This window comes from Lacerta agilis, chromosome 1 (assembly GCF_009819535.1).
Source record: "Lacerta agilis isolate rLacAgi1 chromosome 1, rLacAgi1.pri, whole genome shotgun sequence".
In the NCBI taxonomy this organism is placed as follows: Eukaryota; Metazoa; Chordata; class Lepidosauria; order Squamata; family Lacertidae; genus Lacerta; species Lacerta agilis.
Genome location: NC_046312.1, coordinates 49027389 through 49049934, shown reverse-complemented (window position 1 = coordinate 49049934; position 22546 = coordinate 49027389). Strand labels below are relative to the sequence as shown.

Sequence of the window (22546 nt, the reverse complement as noted above, 5' to 3'; positions counted from 1 at the left end):
AGTTTTACCTACCTTGAAAACTTGGTATGATGCTAAAGTGGTACTTTTAGGTCTTTGGGGTGAAAGGCAAAAATACAAATGAAATAAAAACATGACTTAGGCTTTCCTTTCTAGTCTCCATCCATATTGTTGCTGTAGCCTACCACTTCTGCATTTACCGGGTACTACATTTGGTATTATTATCAACAAGTAAGGGTTTCACTGGAAAAGAACAAGACCTGTGAGCTCTGGGTGATAATCACTAGTGCATCAAAGGTCACAGGAAAAGCCTCTCTGCCCTACCCGTTTCAAGAGGGTGCAAACAAACAAACAAACACCTTCTGAATGTTTTGGGGGAATATGGACAGAAGTATTATTTATTTATTGCATTTATATCCCACTTTTTCCTCCAAAGAGCTCAAGTTGGCGTACATGATTCTCCCTCTCTTCCTTCAATCCGAACAACAGCCCTGTGATGTAGGTTAGGCTGAGAGGCAGTGACTGGCCCAACGTCACCCAGTGAGCTTCATGGCGGGGGGGGGGGGGTTAGAACCCTGGTCTCCCACTTCTTAGTCCAGCACTCTAACCACTACACCACACTGGCTCCTAGATGACATCCCTAACTTGTAAGAGCCAAGCTATATGCAACAGTAGTTACGGTATGTGCTTAAACAAGTGTGCTTTAACCTCCCTGCTTTAATTCCGTGGAAAAGGAAACCAGTAGGCCCTGATCCAGAAAGTGCTCTAAATCTGACTCAGGGCCCTGTTAAAGTTCTCTGCTGAAAATGACTCCTTCATTGCTTTCTGCCCCAGATGTAGTGTTTATTTCAAACAGTATCCTTTGGGGGGGGGGGGGGTAGCGATGGGGGAGGGTGATTGTGATCTGGATTGGAGACCCATAGCTGCTGCTGCTTCAAAATAAAAAGCAGGCACGTTAGTACAATTTTTAGCACATCCACCCTAACATCATATGTAGTTTTGCACTAACGTTTGCGATTGGTCAAATGAAATCGAAGCTGAATGCAAGAGTCTGCAACAGTGGAAGGAGGAGGAAATCCCAGCAGTGCCTGTGTGTTTTAGTATTTGTTTGCATGTATTGGGGGGGGGGTGCTGTGCTGTATAGTATTGCCAGCCTGCAAGTCTTAACCAGGCTTGTCTCAAACCTGCAAGGAAACCTGCAATCGCTTCCTTTAGACGGCTTTTTAATTCTTAGTTTCTTGTGGAGGGAGGGGAGCAGTTCTTCGTGTGCAGAGCTGTTTGCCAGTTCTGTTCTTTCTGCCCTGCTGAATTTGAGGCCTGACCTGCTCCATGTCAAGAGGCTTTCCAGTAGGGTCATGTTTTCATATATCATACGGTGCCTGCGGATTTGATCTTGCTTGTACTTTGAGTGATGCCTGAGAAGAAACACATCCCGGAAGGGAACGTAGCTTAGCTTACTGTCTGATCTGGTGCCCAAACAAGACGTTGTGAGCCTCAGCTGCCACACCCTTGTACTTTCATGTCCTAATGTTGAGCCGTGTTGAGAGAGGGCAAACCACAATGGGCCCCAAGCTACCTGTGCCTTGACACTTGCATGAGACCTGGTTGGCATGGCTAATGAATCATATGGACTTGATTCCCAGCAGTAGCCTCTTGGGGTGCACTGGCACATGGTAGACTGGGTGGGCAGTACTGCCTTTTTAGGCAAACAGCTGAACTAAATGGCCCTTGAGTCATAGACCGGATAAGAAGAAGAAGAAGAGTTTGGATTTGATATCCCGCTTTTCACTACCGGAAGGAGTCTCAAAGCGGCTAACATTCTCCTTTCCCTTCCTCCCCCACAACAAACACTCTGTGAGGTGAGTGGGACTGAGAGACTTCAAAGAAGTGTGACTAGCCCAAGGTCACCCGGCAGCTGCATGTGGAGGAGCGGAGACACGAACCCGGTTCCCCAGATTACGAGTCCACCACTCTTAACCACTACACCACACTGGCTCTGGATAACTGTGTGTTCGAGGCAAAGTGTGAGTGTGAACGTACCCTGTTCTTTCTCTCTTTTTTTAAAAAAAGCAACACTTAATATTGCAAATTTGCTTAATAAGACAAAAACATTCTTGTTTGCATAGGCTTATGGTTTTTAAGGGGAATGTCTGTTAGATATATCGGTGGGCTTTTTTGTGCTCATCCTTTAAGTCAGGCTTCCTCAACCTCGGCCCTCCAGATGTTTTTGGCCTACAATTCACATGATCCCTAGCTAGCAGGACCAGTGGTCAGGGATGCTAGGAATTGTAGTCTCAAAACATCTGGAGGGCAAGCCCCACCCATGGAACGCTGGAATAGCTGCATAGCTTCTTGGTGTCTTCCAAGATCCTGCTTTGTTGATAGAACCTTTGAGCTTGTCTTACTTTGAAGAATAACAGCCAATAAATTGAGAGGGATTACCTCATTTGTAATGTAGTTGTGGTGGTTAAATGTTGCCAGGAACATTTAAGGTGGTGGAAATGGGAGAGAAATGGTTGGAAAGAAGGAAGGTGGTGGTGGGGAATGTGGAATAGGCTTTTTTGTGGAGGGGGAAAAGGGGATTTCTGGGTTCAGCACTTGATATGTAAAACAGATTCTTGGACTGAGCCTCGGTACAATTTAGTCCTGAGTGGGGGTGACGAATAGAGAACTTGCTGGGATGGGGACTTTTATGGAGGAGGAAGATGCTCTTTGATTATAAAGAGCTTACAAATTATGCTGGCAAAGGATATGGAAGTACTGCTTAATTTCTAATAACAGAAGTATTGAGGCTTAGACCTGCGTTACTGACATGCCATATGGTCTGCGGTTTAGATCCTTAATTTTGAGTGGGTGGGTGGGAGCAAAGGGGGTCATTGGATTAGCTGCAGTTCTTCAGTAATGAGAAAAGTGCATTTTGTACAGGGGGGATAGGCAAAGTGGTACCCTCCAGCTCCCATCAGTTACAGCCAGCACAGACAGTCAGTGGTTGGCGATGAGTTGTAGTACAGTATCTTCTGGAGGCCATTGTGTTGGCTTCCCTGCTCTACGTGTTTGTTTGTTTTTGGTACACAAGAGATTTGTGTGTGAATGCAAGTACCTTGCTTCCTGATAAACAGGAACTTAAGGGGAGCGTGTGGCTTTAATAAAAGAGTGACCTAAATAGAAAGGTGATAGCTAGTTGGGTGGGGCTAAAGGAAAATAACCCACAAAATCTAGGTGTAGAGTGCTGTTGGCATTAGTGGAGTGGCATGGACAAGCAAGGGAATTTTTGAAGGCTGCGGTTTATAGAACCCAAAGAGGAGACCAGGAATTGATTGTCAGTCTGTCTGTCTGGGTGATACGTTCCAACCAATATGCAATACTCTCTCACATTCTCTCTCTCTCTCTCTCTCTCTCTCTGTGTGTGTGTGTGTGTGTGAGAGAGAGAGAGAGAGAGAGAGAGAGAATGTGAGAGAGTATTGCATATTGGTTGGAACGTATCACCCAAAAATTCAAAGTGTGCATGTATGTGAGAGAGAACAAGAGAGAGAAAGCAGGAATTCTCAGCCTGCTAAAAACTGCACCCAGTAACAAATTCTGTGCTTGGGTAGAATTGTGGAACACAACGAACCCTCAGAATGCCCTGTTGTGGAAGGTTGAGCAGAGAAAACTATTAGCAGTAGGGGTGACATAGAAGGGAGGAGTGTTATGTGTGGGTTTTCTCTTTGCTTCTGTTCATGACACACAATGAGACAGTTTCTCAACTAGATACGGTGAGCCTTCTATATTTAGCCTTCAGCTCTACTCTTTTGGAGCTCCAGTTTCTCTTTGTGTTCCCAGGTGACCCCCTGAGCTGACACAAGTCAAACCCACGCCTCTCCACTCTGGTAATGAAGTGGAGTCCTTCCCCTCCTGAAGGTTGTTGCTTTGAATGTGATAGATCAACCATGGATGAAGGGCACTGCCTCAGATGGTTACCTTGTATGATTCATCTGTTCCTGATCCCCACTAAAATATGAAATGATTCTGGATTGTTTATATGACCTTGTCCCCTGGGGTGTAATTGTGTGTGTATGTTATGTAAACTTGTGCCAGTAGTATGTGGTAGCTCGCCATTGAGTTGAAAGCTTTTTAAGTAACCAAATAAGGCTTTGGAGATGGGATCAAACCACTTTTGTAGTTGTCTATAATTCCATTGACGGATTTTGTATGGTAATGTGGTGTAATTTATTCCTTAGTGCAAGATGGTCCTCTACAATTTGCGCTTTGAAAATAATAATAATAATAATAATAATAATAATAATAATAATAATAAATAATGTGATTATTGTAGTTGTATAATTTTGTGTGTGGTGAGGAAGATTCATGGGGTTGCCATAAGCAGGGAGCTGTTGGACTAAAGCTCCCATCATCTTTGGCCAAGGATCATACTGGCTGGGGCTAATGGGCATTGGAGTGCAACACCAATCCATCCATCCATCCACCCATCCATCATTTTATTTTTATGCTGCCTTTCCAAAGTTAAGACCACGCTCAAGTCTGCTTGCAGCATATAAAAATTACATAACTACAAATATAACAAAAGTAGTCATAAACAGTAAACAAAACAAAAGAAATTGAACAATTTCCACATAAAGCATAATTCAAAATAAAGATACAAAATATTAACTGCAACAACTGCCAACAAAAACCCCTAAACAATACCTCAGCTTTCAACATCTGGAGGGCACCATGTTGATGGACTCTGCTGTAGCATCACTGGTTTTCTGTGGCTGCGGAAAACCAACTCTTTAGCTTCTAAAGTGGTGGGCTGCTGCACAGCTTGTTTAGCATGCTTTTCCATGTTCAGAGTTTCCTGAGATCTCAACAGAGTGCTGGATTTTTGGAACATGTATGTCTGTGGAACATACAACAAGATGGATGCCAAATGGCGAATGGGCCATTGGAGAGTGCCTGTCTGCCATTCATCCATCTGTGCTTACCATTTTGCTGCACGCTTAGTGAATATGAAAAATGCATAATTATCCCCATCTTCACATGTATGCATATATCTTGTGTTTATTTCCAGAGGGCAAAAATGATAAAAATAATAATCCTATATAGGCCTTTTGGTGAACTGGAAAAATTACTCAGAGAATTATTTTTTGGGCTAATGCTGATAGTAAGGCAGGTTGGTACAACAAAAGCCACCCAGCAAGTCTTACTTTTTGTCATATAAAGGAAAATATATGACATGCTGATAATATGGGACAGCATATGCTGTATTGAATATAGCACTGAAGCAGACGTGTGGGCTGTGTTGTAATGTTAACTGTCCACCTTTCACACTTCGTTGGATTAAAAATATCTGCTAAGTAAAAATATCGGTTACAAGCTGCTATTAAATGCATAGTTTCCAGCGCAGAATTCAGTTTGCCTTTTACAAAAGGACTGTCACAACTGCTGTCTGCTGTGTGTGAGAGGCTTGTCCTTCTGCTTCGTGCAATATCCTCAGGCTGGTTGAAGACTTAATCTTATTTCCTCTGTTTTAAGACAAGAACCTTTCATCAGGCTCATGTGCTTTGGAAAATATTAAATACAGGAAAATTTGTGCCTGACCATCCTGGCCTGGGCAGAATTTTACTTAAGCAGCCTACTGCCCCTGCCTTTCCTGTACTGGATAAATTTAGTGGAATGCTCTGATTTGGTTTGGTTAAAGTGACTTCGTATGCTGTACAGGTGCTCTCACAATGCAGGCACCCTAGAAAGCTCCAGTATATATGTTCATCTTAGAGTGCTGTGAATCCAAACTGAGTCTTTGCATGTTTTCCCTTTTTTTTGTAGCTGAACACTTACTGCAACCCTCAATTCTGCCACTGCCAAAGTCTTTGTTAAAACTGTCAGACTCCTTTCTCGCTTTCTTGCAAAGAACGATACAGAAAGGGTCTCTGCCTGAATCATGTTTTCATTACATGATTTGGGCAGTCTTTTCTCCTTAGTTTATGACTGTACCCATAATTGCTTGTTATATTTCAATCTTTCTGTATTGTTCCTTTCGTTTGAGGCATTTGTTGTCTACCACTACCACCATTGCTTCTAAGAAACTTGGAACAGCCGCCCCACATGGTATGCAAGGCGATCTTCCCGGTCCAAGAGGCAGTGGCGGAGGAAGCCTTTTGGCTGCCCAGGGTGGCAGCGCAGAGGCACCTCCCTGGGGGTGGGGGTGTCACGACGTCGGACGAACTGCGCATGCGTGGAAATGCCACGCATGCCCAGTCCATCCGGACCGCCGCTGCTGCTCCCGTGGTGACTGGGCGAGCTGCTGAGCAAGCGGCGGGTTGTGGAGCTGCCTCGTCCGTCCGTAAAGCAGTATGGACAGGTGCCGGGCGGCGGGGCTCGGTTTGGGGAGGGGCCGCCGAGTATCACCCCCCCTCCCCTGGAACCCGGGGCGCCCCGCCCCCTTCGCCCCGCCCTTCCTACGCCACTGCCAACAGGCATTAGGTTCATATAGTGAATGACATCAGCTATCTTTTAATTGATTATCTGCTTCCATTTTCAGAGAGCCTGCCTTTGTTTTGCACATGTCCTTGTGTTGATGTATCTGCTACAGTTTGTAGGCGGCAGCAGAAATCACATTTCTTGTCCCAAAGGACTTACCAGATGGTCGAGCAGACTGAACGTTTTCCAAACACCCCAGAGGAGGCTGATTTCTGTTCAGGCAGCAATACTTTCAACCCCCTAACCATTGCTAAAGGAACTGTGTGTGTGTGTGTGGTTTGGAATCAATCAGGCATTCCAGCTCTAACCCTGCCTCCCCCTACATGTGCTTACATTCACACCTGCTCTTTCTTGCTCTTGCAAGCATTCTGAAATGCTTTCTGGATGCCCTGCAGACCATCTCCTGCCATTGCTAATGGTCACTGCTGAGCTCTTAATGCACTTCTTCTTAAGCTATTCCTGGCAGTGCCAGCTAATGGCAAGCTTTAGTCATGATACAAATATGGTCACAAACCTGGACGTGGGTGTATTCCAATAAATGCTGTTATGAGGCCCTCTCCAGGGGTTGGAGAGAACAATCTAGACAGCCACTTCTTTTTTCCTTTCCTTTTCAGTGGTTTCGCAATGGCAGCCTTCAAAGGTTCAGATCCAGGAGTAGGCTTGTGCTAGGAGTGTATGATTGGTAGGCACTTGAACTGAAGTGGACTTCCAATCCATCTGACTTGCAATATCTGTGCTTTATGTTATGTTATGTTATGTTATGTTATGTTATGTTATGTATGTTTGTTTACTTATTTATAGTTACTTAGTTTGTGTATCAGTCTTTATCTTGGGGCAGTGTACAACATTAGAAACACATTACAAAAAAATAATTATTAAAAAATAATAAAACCATAGTAAAAAGTATAGTGATAGACAGCCTAATAGCTAAATAATCTTAATAGCAACAGTCCTCTCCTTCACACTTTCACAGACTATAGGTTATTTAACGCCATAGGTCTGGCTTAAAGAGGAATGGTTTTGCCTAACATGTAAAGATGGTGCCAGGTGAGCCTCTCTTGAGGAGAGCATTCCACAATCGGGGAGCCACCACAGAAAAGGATCTTTTTATTGCTGTCACCCTCTGAACTTCTCTGGGATGAAGGACATAGAGAAGGGCCTCAGGTAACAAGCGCAGTGTCCGGGGCGGTTTGTATGGGGAGATGCCATCCTTAAGGTATTAAGGTCTTGAGCTGTGTAAGTCTTTATAGGTCAACACCAGCACTTTGAATTGGGCCCAGAAACTAATCTGCAGCTTGTGCCAGAATTGGTGTCATATGCTCAAACCATCTTGTTCTAGTGAACAATCTGGCCATTGCATTTTGAACCAGCTGAAGTTTCCAAACCGTCTTTAGAGGCAGCCCCATGTATAACACATTGCTGTAATCCAACCTATTTGCCCTCCTCTGAGTCCTGATTTTTCACTAGACACTGTCCAACTACTTTTGAGCGTCACATTACAGTCATGTGGACTAGAAACTTTTTTTTTTAAAGCTGAGATTCTCTGTATGGCAGATTCAAAACTTCCATGTATGAATCCTCCAGATGCACACTATACAGCTTGCACACACTCCACACAATTGAATCATATTTGGGGCAGACACATTTCTCCACTTCAGCTTAACTACATTGCAGAACAATTGTAGGCGGAAGTCCCTGCATCAGTATGTGACTAAAAAAAGAGTTATGGTCAGGCAAATTTTGATTTATATCTTTCATGGTTGTGCATATTCAGCCCCAGTACTCACCATGATGAGCAACTGAGTAGGAAAGACTGGGAGGACGAGGCGATTCATGGTAGGATGTTTTTTAAGAAAACCAATCTGTGTAGGCAGAAGATCTGTGCAGTTCAGGGGAAAGTTTTGTGTGTGGGGGAAATGACACGGGTCACTCAAATTACATACCAGACAGAGGATGTGATTCTGTTATGGTAACTCATGGAGTTGATCACAAGATGCAACACAGATGCAAGCCAACGTGGAATGAAACAGGTCCACCGGTACTACCGATGTGGTCTTCTGCATTGGCTGAAGACTCTGGCTTCTCCAATCCAATACCTTCTGTTGTTTGTAAGCCCCAAGATTTACCACTGTTGCTCTGGAAACACAGGTGGAACTTGGAGCTGCAGCTGTGCAAATGGCCCATTCCCTGCCTTCCAAGCACATACACAAAGAAAAAGTTGTTGCCACAAACAACCAAGTTTGTTCAGCTGCTGTGGGAGCCTGTACACAGCTGAAACGTATGAAGAAAAAGAGAGGGGAACCTCAAAGGATGCTGTTTTGTCAGAGAAGTTCTCCAGAAAGTCTGCTGCACCTGATGAGGTTTTTAGTTTAACATAAAGATCTTCATTAGAGGCAATAATTATTCCACATTTCCTACATGGGGAGGTCTCTCTCTCTCTCTCTCTCTCTCTCTCTCTCTCTCTCTCTCTCTCTCTTGGAGTGTACATCCTCAAGAAAAAAAACTTTGCAGGAGGTATGAAATTAATGTTGCCGCCCGCTGTTACACCACTACCCTAATAAACATTTTCACAGCACCTTTTGAGGTTTGCCTCTACTCCTTTCCTTCCCTTCCCTCCCCCGCCCCCGCTGATTTTGATATCTAGTTCTAACTTCTTTATTTTTGTGACAACACGACTGGAGCCCAGATATGCATTTACCTCCCAGGGCCCTGGCACTACCAAAGGCCTCCCACTCCTTCCCTAGCTGATGTTGTCAACATTTCGTCCTATCTGGACCTAGGAAAGCCCACTTGTAGGCCTACTACCTAGAGTGTACTCAAGAGCCAGCTCCAAGGTGGTTTTGAGGCCCTTATCTTGAAGGAAGAGTGGGTGGGGGAGATCCCGGTATCTAGCGACTGATCTTTCTGTGTAGGCTGCCAAGTGCCAAAGCTTAACAGATCACCCGCCCCCTTTGCCCACAGCACGGGAGAGGGAGGGGCGTGTGTGTCAAGCCTGCTTCATGTGAAAGTTCTTTCTCAATCGGATTATTTGAATCGCATCTTCTCCCGCCACCAGTGGCTGCTGCCTTGAGCTGTCCTGATTCTGCACTAAGCTTCTTAGCCACCAACCGTGTGGGGTCGCCACCCAAAAGCATAGTTTGCCCCATAGTCTTGGGAAGTACAGGTGAAACTCGAAAAATTAGAATATCGTGGAAAGGTTCATTTCTTTCAGTAATTCAGCTTAAAAGGTGAAACTGATATGAGATAGACTCATGACATGCAAAGCGAGACATGCCAAGCCTTTATTTGTGATAATTGTGATGATTATGGCATGCAGCTGATGAGAACCCCAAATTAACAATTTCAATTTTGGGGTTTTCACCAGCTGTACGCCATAATCATCACAACTATAACAAACAAAGGCTTGGCATATCTCGCTTTGCATGTCATGAGTCTATCTCATATATTAAACTCCGGTAGCTAATGAAGACAATTGCTGACATAAATGGACTTTTCCACAATATTCTAATTTTTCGAGTTTCACCTGTATACTTGGCTTTCAGGTTTTCGCCTTTGGGATACTGCCTGTAGACAGGTTTAAAAGCGGCCATTGTCCCCACTCTCACAAACCTTTGGGTATGAACTGAATCGGGATCTCACAGCAAAACAGAATACATTTAGCAGGGCTTATTTGGAAAGAGAGCAGTAGTCAAAGCACATCAAATGCAGAATGCATAAAAACAAGTATTCGCAGCTAATTACTGATCTTCACATATAGTATGGCAGGATGGAGCTCTTTAATTTATGGAACTAAATTGTCAAAATACCAGCTAGAGGGAATTACTAATGCAGTAACACCCCTTCAAAGTAGTCAGTATTGGCTGTGTCATTTGCTCTTCCCCAAAACCTAATCTCAGAGGGTGTTAACCAGGCCTCTCTTCCTTCTGTCGCCATAATAATGCATCGTAAGACAAATTCCAAAATCCAGTCAGGGAATTGCTAAATGTGATCTGATTAAAGGGCTACACAAATGCTGGGGGTACTCAGCCACTAAAAGGTTTATTTTTAAATTTTAATTTCTAAACCTATGGTGCAGGTGTTAGTCATAGAATTATACAATTGTAGAGTTGGGAAGGGGCCCTGAGGATCATCTACAACCTCCTGCATAATGCAGAAATATGCAGCTGTCCCATATGGGGATCAAATCTGCAACTTTGGCCATATCAGCACCATGCTCTAGCCAACTAAGCTATCCGGATATAATTAGTAGATGTCACAAGTAATGTCAAATACGTGCGTTTTGTGTGAACACCATCATATTTCTCATGGGTGGGGTGGTTAACCATATTTTCAGTTAGATTACAGAAGTTTTGAGTGGTGGAAAAATGTTTTGATCTCAAAACAGAATCATCTTGATAGAAGATCCCCAGATAGCACCCATCCACCCCTGGAAAAAGAGAGCTGCATATTGCTGTGGCTGTGTTTGTGTGTGTATTTGTAGGGGGAGCTATTGAAGATAATGCTGGATCGGGTCAATGGCCCATCTAGTCCAGCATCCTGTTCTCACAGGGGCCTACCAGCTACTTGCAAGAAGTCTGCAAGCAGGACATGAGCACAACAGCACTCTCCCCTCTGGTAGTTTCCAGCAGTTGGTATTCAGGATACTGCTCCTGTGGAACATGTGCACATGGAGCAAATGCACAGCTATGCCAAGATAAGTTTCTGGAGGCAGCCTTACCCTGAGAGGGCTACTTTGAGATGCAGATTGAAAGAAGCTGCATGGGCCGAGCTCTCACACTACAGAGCTTAGTGAGTGGTTTCACTGTAGAGAAGGGAAGTGGAAGACTTGAATAGATCCTGGCTGGGATAAGAGTAGCATCTAACAGTGGCTGTGCGGTTTGGCTCATGGTCACCAGTGACACAGGGCCAAAACATGCACACACTTTGTCTCTCTAAAGCAACCTTCTTGCCTTAGGGAGTCCTTTTTTTCCTATGAAGGATAGTTTGACCCTCAGGAAACATATTGGGGGGGGGGGGGGCTGCTGTCGATGGTGGTCATAGCCAGAGCCAAAAGTGGGTGAAGTTTGTATCATTGCAGGATTGTATAGCAACTTGCTTCCTGCTGGCCACATGAAACTAGGCTGAGGACTGCCGGTTCTCGGCCCTGCTCTAAAAAGAGACTTACTTAAATGAAACAAAGCACCTGATGTGTATTGATAATGGGATGTTTTGACCTCTCACCTGCTCTGGTAGCAGGCCCATAAATCACCTAAAGGACTAATGTGGCCAGCTTGCTATGATTTGCACTCTCTAGTCTAGCTTGGATTCACACATGCTGGACCTTGGCAGGTGTCACTGCTCGCTAGTCTTCGTTGCTCAGTTTCAGGCATCCAGTGTCTCCATCATGCCAGAAATTCTTGCGATTATTGAGTCCACTGCTCCTTTACCTTGCCTTACAGAAGCACATGAAACTTGTCGAAAGCTTTGGAATTGATTGTTGACCTCAACTTTAATTTCTGTGGCTATTCCCTTGTTTGCTTCCCCTTCCAGCTCTTTGATCTGCATTCTTCCTTTTATAGAACAAGGATGTGCAGAAATTTTTCCAGCACTAAATTTTTTTCATGGAAAATTTCCCATTTCACAATGAATGGATGACATTTGAAAATAGAACATTAAGCAAGCTTGGCAACTTCAGAGTGTTTACCTTCGTTTGCTAAATGCAAGTTAAGTCAACACGCTAATTTAGATCACTATCTAGGGCATCAGAATTTCCCCCAATGCAAATTGCACAATGCAAATTATCCTAATTTGCTCTGGAAAATTTTCCAGGTAAAAATTTTCTGGAAAGCCCACTTCTTTAGAATATAATTAACGCTGGGGTGCTTCTTCCTTAAAAGATTTTTGCTTTGTTTTGTCTAATGTCACTGTTCCAACTCTGTTCCAATGCCATTATTTACTTCACACAGGAAGTTACACCCGCACTGGCCATCAGGATTCTGGGCCCACAATCTGTCTGGCTTTGTCCTCCAGTAGGGTTGTGCAGTTATCTACGAGAATTGGTCCAGGCTTCTTACAGAGCTAAAATGCAGATGATAAGCAAGTCTAGGGTTGACTTTGAGGCCTGCCTGGAGGTCTCTGTATTTGGAAGTTCAGTCAGACAGGAACTAGAACATTTTCATCTCCCCCCACCCCCGGGATCCATTATTTATTGGGTAAGTTGGAACTAATAGTGTTGTAGTCTTTCTCTTGTTAATTTATTTTATCAGATTTCTCACTTGCCCTTTGCTGTAATGTTCCAGAGTGGGTTACAACAGTGAAATACAGTATACAATTATAAAACAGGTACAACAGTGACAACCAGAAAACAAGAAAAGGATAAAACAATTAAAAACACTTCCATATATGAAACAACTTTAAAAAGTCACATATTTAAAAACACACATTAAAAATAGTTCAAATGCAGATGCAGACTGGAATATAGTTGTTAGAGGCTAAGGGTGCTCAGGTCACCACAGGAAATAAGCAGGTATTGGGCCTGTGGTTTATGTCTTGATGGATCCAGGTGCTGGTCGATTACGTAAAGCCACAAAACCCAACCCCACAGAGTTTTTAAAGGGAAGAGCGCTTGCCCACAGGGAAACCAAGAGCTAAATTTTCAAAGGTCTCCTTGTCAGGAGAAAAAGGAGCTCTTCTTTATCATCTTCTAGATCAAAATTACTCAGAGAGGCTGGTGTGTTGAAGGTTCTGCTCTCTCCTCCCCTTCTCAGGAACGTTGCTCTGTGCACCTTTCCTGAGAGTTTGAATGTCATTTGTTTATGATGGGAAGCAGGCAGAGAATTTAAATGAGACCTCTTTTTTAAATCTATTTTTGCTTTCTAAAATATCTAATTAGCTCCTGTTGCTACACAGAAGGAATCGCCTTGATAATGTGTCAGTATTAAACAAGACCGCTTGTTGTCTTACCACCCTTATGGAACTTTGGGTATTTATTAATTAAAACCTCTCTCTCTCAAGTCCTGATTAAACAAAGCTTCAGGGTCAGTTTAGTGCAGTGTGTGCCTGGAGCCATTCCGCAACGTATTTAAATTACAAATCAATATCTGTGTCTAGCTGCCAAGGTGAGTCTCTGCCGATGAGCGCCAGGAGACAGGCTAGTGTAGTGATCAGGAGAGGGGAGGTTGATGCAGCTTCCCCTGTTAGATCTGCCACCTGACTCTCCTCACTGAGCTTTGCTCTGAAGTATCTGGGTCACACACACTAGGAGATGTTTGGAAAGTGTTGACAAAGCCACCGGATGATGATACTTGCCTCTGGCTAGTTAGGGAGGTGACTCCACCTGGTGGCGAGAAGCAGGTCTTGCATTTATTCTGACTTGCTCAACATTGCCATGTGCTGGGATAACTAGTGGCAAAACACTATGGGGCATCCAGTTTGCTCAAGCACCGTATGTCAAACAGCTCTGTTGGTGATTAAAGATTGGGAGCTGTAATCATCGGTTGTAGCAATAATGATGACAAAAACACCCTTCATATTTTGGGTTTTATATGGCGCGTGCACACTTTGTAGCAAGTGCTGTTACAGGAGAGGAATTCCCTTCTGTTTGTGAGAAGGGGCAGTGAATGATGCCTCTTTTAAGCTGGTACGTGCCCCCCCCCATTGTTTTCATCTTTATATATATATATATATATATATATATATATAAAGGGCATCACCTACACCCTAGAACTCCCTGCTCATTTATATTAGCTAAGCACCTTTGATGTATTGTTTTTGGTGCCTGTTTTGGCAAGCCTACGGAGACATGAATTCTAACATGTAATTATTATGTCTCTATTTTTAAACTGCTGTGATTTTACATAGATTTGTCTTTTGAATTTTTTTAGGCCAGCTTGTTTTTAATACATACCTGATTTCATCGGCATTTTAATTCTATGTTTTTTTTTTTAGGTAAATAGATTACATGTTTTGATGGCTAAATGGTTTTTGATGGCCAAGCAGTATATAAATCCTGCGAAGTATGGGTAGATATTTAAAAAAATAAATAAATCTGCTACCTGATTTTATCAGGGACACCTTTTTAATCAATCAGATGATCTTAATAAATTTTAAGGCATCTTTGCCCCTGGTGCTCCTTCAGACTGTGCAGGTGGGTGGAACTCAAGGAAGGGCACAGAGCAGGACCAGTGAAGAGGGTAGCCTGGGGAGGGGTGCGTGGCCTGGGAATGTCCCATGGTCTGGATAGAGAGGCCTAGAGGCATTTGGCCCACAGGCCTAAGGTTCCCTTCCCTTGTGGTTGACCAATTGCCGAAAACGTCCATACAGAACGTGTATATATATATATATATATGGCCCTCAAACCTCATTGTGCCAATAATTAAGTTAGGTACAAGAGTAAATTAATTTTCCAGTCTGCTATGTACTGAATTTTGCTTGGTGAATTTCGATCCCAGCCTTGTTCTGAATTAAGTGGCCTATGTTTTGGCAAGCGAGGATCACCACCATTATTTCTTTGTCGGATAGTTTTGGATCATTAATAGGCCCATTGCGTTTCTACAGAGGTGCTGTGATTTGTGCAACTACATAGGAAAGCCAAATTTCATGCATTGCTGAAGACAGGATGAAAGGAAGCCCTTCTTCACATGGCACATAGTTCTTACGGCATTCAGTGCCATGAGATGTAGCAATGGCCACAAACTTAGATGGCTTTAAAGGGGAGGGGGGTAGATAAATTCATGGAGGATAAGGCTATCTGCGGCTACTAGCCACAATGGCTATGTGCACTCCCTTAAGATTCAAAGGTCTCTGAGTATCAGTTGCTGGGGGACAATGGGAGAAGGCTGTTGACCTTGTGGGCTTCCCAGAGGCATCTAGTTGGTTAATGTGCCGAAGAGAATTCTGGACTAGATGGACCTTTTGTCTGATCCAATTTGGCTCTTCTTACGCTTTCACATTCACACTTTGAATGTAGAGCCCAGAGTGATTTTAGAGGCTGTGTTCTCTGGATAGCTGGTGGTCTCTGGGTCTGCTTAGGAGAAGAGTTGCCTTTTGTGACTTCAGAAAGGGAAAAAGGATTGCCTGCCTATATGAGGGCATTGCTGTTTGCTCTGAGTGCTGTTCTGTTGTCATTGGCATTCAACCTTTTATCTATTCCGGGGAGAGGTGCAGTACATCTGCTGTAGTAAGTAGAAGCAGAACAAAGGGTAAGAAAGGAAAGCTTTTTCTCTTAGTCATGGGCATGGCTGGGTCTTGCTGACCATGGTGATGTCCTGCCTTGCCACCAGGGCCACCTGGCTGATGGGGAGTCCACAGGATAAAGCACAGGCCGGCAGTATATAAGTACCGGTATGTGGTCTTTTTACTAGCTTGCCCAAGCTCTGTGGTGCCGAAAGGCTGCAGCCCCGTCTACGGCTGAGCAAAGGTTGCTTTTCCGCCTACATCTCACCCTGCTAGAGCTACTGGGGGCCTCTGAACCAAAGGCTGCTTACTGGGTCTGCATGAGTCACTAACCTTTGTGCCAGGGAGCAGTGTTTGGTGCTTCAATATGCAAATCTGGAACCTCGTGTCTGCGTGTTCAGAGTGAAATTTATCTCTTCGAAATGACCTTACAGAGTGAGGCTTTCCCCTAAATGACTACCTACTTGTAACCCGAAATGACTGACACTGGAGGGTGGGCCAGCTGAACCCAGAGAGGTCTGCTTGGAGTTGCCACTTAATTCTCAGCTACTTCGTTTTCCCCTTAGCAATACCAAGCAGTTGCGTATTAGAATAATAGAACCATAGAATTGTAGAGTTGGAAGTAACCCTGAGGGTCATCCCGATTCTGTCTTCTGTGGCATTAGCTACCCCTCACAGTCTGGCGTCATCTGCAAATTTGATGAGCATCCCCTCAATTCCTTCATCCAAGTAATTTATAAAGACATTGAACAATGATGGGTCCACAGGCTTAGTCAGTAGTTACCTTGGCTCTCCCCCCCCCACGCCCTTTTTGAAGATGGGGACAACATTTGCCTGCCTCCAGTCTGCAGGGACCTCAGCTGTTCTCCAAGAATTCTCAGAGAGGCTCTGGGATTACACCAGCAAGCTTCTTTAGTATCCTTGGGTTCAGCTCATCAGGCCCTGTGTGATAATTAATGTTAATTGTGGACATTGTAAAACATGCACATCAAACAACCATAATATAATATCTTTGTCATTAGTGGCTACAGTTAATATTGTTGCATGGACCAATATCTGTTCCCCCACCCAATAACAGTTGTTTTCAAACAATAATGATGGGTTGGTGGGGGCATGTATTTTAAATATTTTGTGGGGTGTGCATTTTCTTGACTATTCTGCATCTCACTGAGAATATTGTTAGTCTTATACTTTACTAGACCCTGGGAAAGGAATATTGGAGATCTAAACACCTGCATCTTCTTTGCAACCCCTTTCATAATTTTGTTTACTTCCATTCTTGTATCTAGACAATATGAACATTGTAAAATTTCCTGCCAGCGGTGAAGAGCAGTGTGACTGTACTGATGACCATCCCAAGGGGCCTGATCTGAATTCACAATTTCATAATAGCCTTGCTTTTCTTAGTCCAGTGTTTTTCAACCTTTTTTGGGCAAAGGCACACTTGTTTCATGAAAAAAATCACGAGGCACACCACCATTAGAAAATGTTAAAAAATGTTTAAAAATTTAACTCTGTGCCTATATTGACTATATATAAAGTAATTTTTCAATTTTTCCCACGGCACACCAGGCAACATCTCGCGGCACACTAGTGTGCCGCGGAACAGTGGTTGAAAAACACTGTCTTAGTCGATGTTTAGTAGGTGAAGTCATGTAAGTTTTCCATCTTCACAGAAGGTTATCAACAGAAATGAGTCTCTGTTTTTTTTTTCCTTTATCCTCTGTTAGATGTGAAAGGCTGGAGTCTCAAGCTTCCTGTTCACTCTCTAATACTTTATGTCACTCCTCTGGGTGGATGAGGACAGTTGGAGTTGCCATTTTGTGTATACTCTGAGAGAGACCAGATTTGTTAAAAGTTCACAGCTAACTTATCCCCCAGGAATAATTGATATTTGTAAACATTTCCCCAACAAAACATTTATTATATTAAAAAAAAAACAACCTGATGCTGTTTGTCAACCACGTAATCCAAATAGCAATATTCTCAATGAGCCTAAGGAATCCATGAGTTTAAGTGAAATTGTGCAGAAAAAACAAGGATAAAAAAAATCGCCACTCTGCTGGAAGATGAGCAAAATCCTTTCTCTTACTGTTGGCCAGAATAGGAATTGATATGATGCCATCAGAAAAGTGGTTCAATGCATGTCAAAATCCTGTTTTCTCTTTCACCAGCAAAAGTTAACCCAATACGAAAGGTGTTGGACTACAGCCCTCTAGCTAGCATGGTCAGTGGTCTGGGGTGATGGAAGCTGTGATCCAACAATATCTGGAGCATAGCTGTCAACCCTCCCTGCTGTTTCCCAATGCTATAATAAGGGAATTTTCCACAAAAGGGGGAAAAGGTTGATAGCTATGATCTGGAGGGCCACAGGTTTCCTACCCCTGCATTATACAGGTAGAGTTGTCACACAGCCTTGATCTCAAGAGCAGCTTGGGAGATGTGGTACTGAACTTTAAACACCAGGGGGAATATGTGATCCTCGTTCTAGTGCAGACATATGTTAGAAATGGGCCCCTTTTCAAACACCAGTTTTTAAAGTGTACCCAGTGATAAGGCTTTTGCAACATACTCTCCTGAGAAACACTGCCCCAGCCCAACAGTCTGATGTTTGTTTGTGCGTACGTGGACACACAGTAAATTGTTAATTTCATTAGGAATTGCTTCTCTTTGAATATTTACAAGCAGGTATCTCTCTTCCCCGGTCTCCCTCCCTCTTCCCCCCTCCTCTCTCCCCCCCCCCAAATAGAAACAGAGCATTGTCATAATTGTCCATTTGGGAATGGAGCCCTGTAGAGACATCCCTGGGAAGAGGGGAGGAGGCTGCTGTTTAGTGCCTTTGTAGAGCACAGAACCCTCCATAGCATTTACTCATTAGCTTCTACCCTGCTTTTTCTGACACTCAGCTTTGCGCTCAGGGGAAGTTCATTTAAAAAGGGAAGCCATTAATGAGAGCTTGCTAGCCTCCCTACTGAGAGCGCTCTCTCTCTCTCTCTCTCTCTCTCTCTCTCTCTCTCTTGCCGCATAGATATTGTTAACCCTGTAGCACCAGGACTTGCAGCAGCTCTTAGGTATTGCTGACAGACACTACCAGGAACTGTACAAGGGAAGTCAGCATCTAATATTTCCTATAGCAGTATCCCGGAAGTATGTTGAGGAATTAGATTAGATCAGAGAACAAGCCCTCCTGGAAAAAAAATATATTTCCCAATAAGCTTTGGTGCCCAAGAAGAAATGGTGTTGAAATTTCCCTAGCTAAATAGTAGATCATAAAATAATAGAACAGTAGAGTTTGAAGGAACCCCAAGGGTCATTGAGTCCAACCCCCGACAATGGCACGTAATGCAGTGGTGCTGGTGAAGCTAAGCAGGCATAACCCTCATAATAATAATAATAATAATAATAATAACAACAACAACAATAATAACAATAATAAATTATTTATTTATACCCCCATCCATCTGGCTGGGCCTCCCCAGCCACTCTTAGTTGCCTAGATAGGAAACCATCAAGGAACCATGCATGAGAGCAACTGCAACTCCTTGGAGCTCCTTTAGTACTAAAGGCACTCGCAGGTGTAATCTCAGAACCTCTGTCTATAATCTTGCGGAATAGTTAAAATAAAACCATTTTGCTTTCTGTAAATGAAGGGGCTATGTGTGTTTCAAAAGATCAAATCAACTTTAATACCAACAAGATAGCGCTCCTCCAAAACTAGGGCTGTTACCTCATTTTAAAAAGTTGATTAATTGTATGAGTTTAAACGTGCATATGGATAAGAACAATAGATCAGAATTCTGAAGCAAGAAGCATGCTGACTTTGTTTTTAGGTGTCTTAGCAGGCATCATCTTAGAAGAAGCATTCTCTCCTAAGGAAGAGAAAATGAGAGATGCCTCTTTTAAGATGGTGCTTGCCATTATTCAGCATTCCCGAAATACTAGTACAGTTGTACCTTGGAAGTCGAACAGAATCCATTCCGGAAGTCCGTTTGACTTCCACAACGTTCGAAAACCAAAGCGTGGCTTCTGATTGACTGCAGGAAACTCCTGCAGCCAATTGGAAGCCATGGAAGCCCAGTTGGACATTCGGCTTCCAAAAATAGTTCGCAAACTGGAACACTCACTTCCGAGTTTGCAGCGTTCAGGAGCCAAAACATTTGGGAACTGAGCTGTTGGACTTCCAAGGTATGACTGTATTCTTGTAAATAGGCTACTTGTGAAAAAAACCTTGCTATCCAGTTAATTTTGGGGGAGCTCTGGGATGAATAAAAGTTTTGAAATTGATCAATCTATTAAATGCTGCAGTGCAATCTAAAACAACATTTAATCTGTACATAAGTACTTGAAATTCAAGGGGACTTTGCAGTAAGAAAGTGTTCTTACTTGACTAGAGCTCTTCATGTCCATAAATGGACACTTAAACACTTGATCGCCTATGCACGTTTATTTGGAAGCAAGTTATCATTAATTTTAGTAGACTTTACTTCCAATTACAGTCATACCTTGGTTGTTGAACGCCTTGCGACTCAAACATTTTAGCTCCTGATCTCCACAAACCCAGAAATAAGTGTTCCGGTTTGCGAACTTTTTGGGGAAGCCGAATGTCCAGTGCGGCTTCCGATCGAGTACAGAAAGCTTCTGCAGCCAATCGGAAGCCTTGCCTTGGTTTTTGAACATTTTTGGAAGTCAAACGGATTTCCGGAATGGATTCCGTTCGACAACCAAGATACGACTGTATATGTGCTTAGGAATGAAGCCTATTTATTCCCCTAATCCTGCTTAGCACCACGTTGAGCTCAGTAGGGCTTTCAAGGAAATGTGAAAATAATTGCAACCATCCATTTGGGGGGGGGGGCGTGCCTGGAGGAATCACTGCATTGTGGCCTCCGCCCCACCCCCAACCTTAAGATGGTGTTGTATAGTCTCTTCTTTTTCTTAAACATCAGTGTATTCTAAATTACTAAGTGATGCCTGTGTGCAAAGCATCTTGGAATGAATGAATGGTTTCGCTGTCTGTAGGGCAGTTTCTGGATTTAACACTCCAACTTTCATTATTTCCCAGCTGAGTTATTCTGCATACTATGGGAAGAAATTTCATGAATATATCGTAATTAAAGTATGGGAAGAAGCAAGTCTCCAAGTTTTTCTCTGCCAAATGATTCTATATAAGGGTAGCTCCATACTTCCTGCAGCAAATGTGCATCCTGCATTTACAGCAAGAGTATTTAACATAGCAAATACACAGTGGGTTCACAGCAAACACCTATGTACATGTGCCTAGCGTTCCTGTCGTGGTTTTCATAGCTGTCAACCCTCCCTGCTGTTCCCCACTGCTATATACATAGCTGTCAACCCTCCTTGCTGTTTCCCAATGCTATAATAAGGGAATTTCCCACACATAAAAGGAAAAGGTTGACAGCTATGGTTTGGCTTCGCAGACACAAGGGCTTGTTTTGTTTCATTTTAGATGCATGTAAAAGTGAGTTGGTCACCCAACAGTAGTCCTCCTAATTGTGAACACAGTTGCTGAGTGCTAACGGTGCAGAGTCAGAGCAGGGCCACTGAGAAACAACAGGGGGGGGGGGGAATTGGCATAACTGGGAAAGCTGCAGTGCTAGCTTAGCTGCTGGTGTGTTGCTGCTACTTACTAGGGAGAAGAAATGGGGAGACCAGTGTGGTGCAGTCACAATGGCTGGAGTGTCCACACTGTGCCAATCTCCTCACAGCCTCTCTCCCTCCTGGTAAGTGTCAGAAACACAGCTGCCCTGATGCTAGCTCTGCTGCTCTTCCCCACCAGGCTATCCACTTCTGTAGTCAGCAGAGCCTCAAAGTTTGCACAGTCTTTCTCACCCCACAAATATCTCAGTGGGAATGGAGCATGTTCAATAGCCACATAATGTTCAGTGTCACTTGGAAAAGAAAAATAGCAATTGGGGGAGAGGGGGGGGTTCCTGCTTTGAGGAATGCCCTTCTGGAACTCTGAACAGGATTAGTCAAGTTAGGTGGCAATCTATTGTTGTGGAAATAGGGAGGGGTACAATTTACCTTCCTCAGTATACTGCAACATTTTGTAGCAGTTGACATTTCTATTTTGTTTTTGTTACAGGAAATGCTGGTATAAAATAGCATAGCCAGCACACTTCCAGCATGAGCTAAAGAGCTCCCCCCCCAGTTACTCTCTCTTACGAGGGCTGAAAATAGCAGTCAGTTGAGTATCTTAATATTTGCATGTTACAGTATGAATGATTTTAAAAATTAGAGTGCTCAGCATTGTGGTTAACCATATTTGGTTAGTCTGCCCTTTTAGGCTGCTTTCCAAATTGCATATTATTCCTCTGTCACACAGTGGAGAAGAAAGCATTATCTTCATTAAATATTAAAAATGTATTCCTGTATGTTGATCCTGTAATATGTATTTTATTTAGTTAAGAGGAAGATGGTAGTGAACTTTGATAGATCTACTTTTTGTTGGGGGGGGGGGCAAAAGGGAAACTAAAGCTTGTTGAAAGCTGCTTTCATCTACATGTTTTAGAAACGTGTCCAGCGTATTCACAAATTAATTGCAGCAAAAATAGCTATCTTATTGATTTAATGCCCGCATGTGTGTTTCACATCTTTCACTTTCACAAAGTAAAGGTGTGACTCGTAAGAGTCTTCTTGGCTCCTTTCCCATAATTCCATTGTCCCAAGTTTAAGAGGCAGCATAGCACAAACACTGTGCAAAATGAGACCTGGAAATGTGCATATTTGTGCTGAGGAAGCCGAAATGCAAGTCTATCTCTAAAATTTATCAGCTTCCCTTCCATCTGCAGTTCCATCTATATGTACATTGCATGTGAGAAGATATCAAGGGCTCAACTTAAAGGAGTTGTATCAAGTGCAATAGCTGTTTCCAGCTTGCACGGGAAATCACTCAGGGAAATGATTTTTGTTGTCATCATGGAGTAGAATATCATTCAATGCCTCTTTGCTTTGA

General features: G+C 43.3%; 1 protein-coding gene across 5 annotated transcripts in view; it reads left to right on the top strand.

Moving 5' to 3' along the window:
* The window catches only part of DGKZ (diacylglycerol kinase zeta), a 124935-nt gene that overhangs the window by 41142 nt on the left and 61247 nt on the right, over nt 1-22546 (top strand). The window lies entirely within an intron of this gene.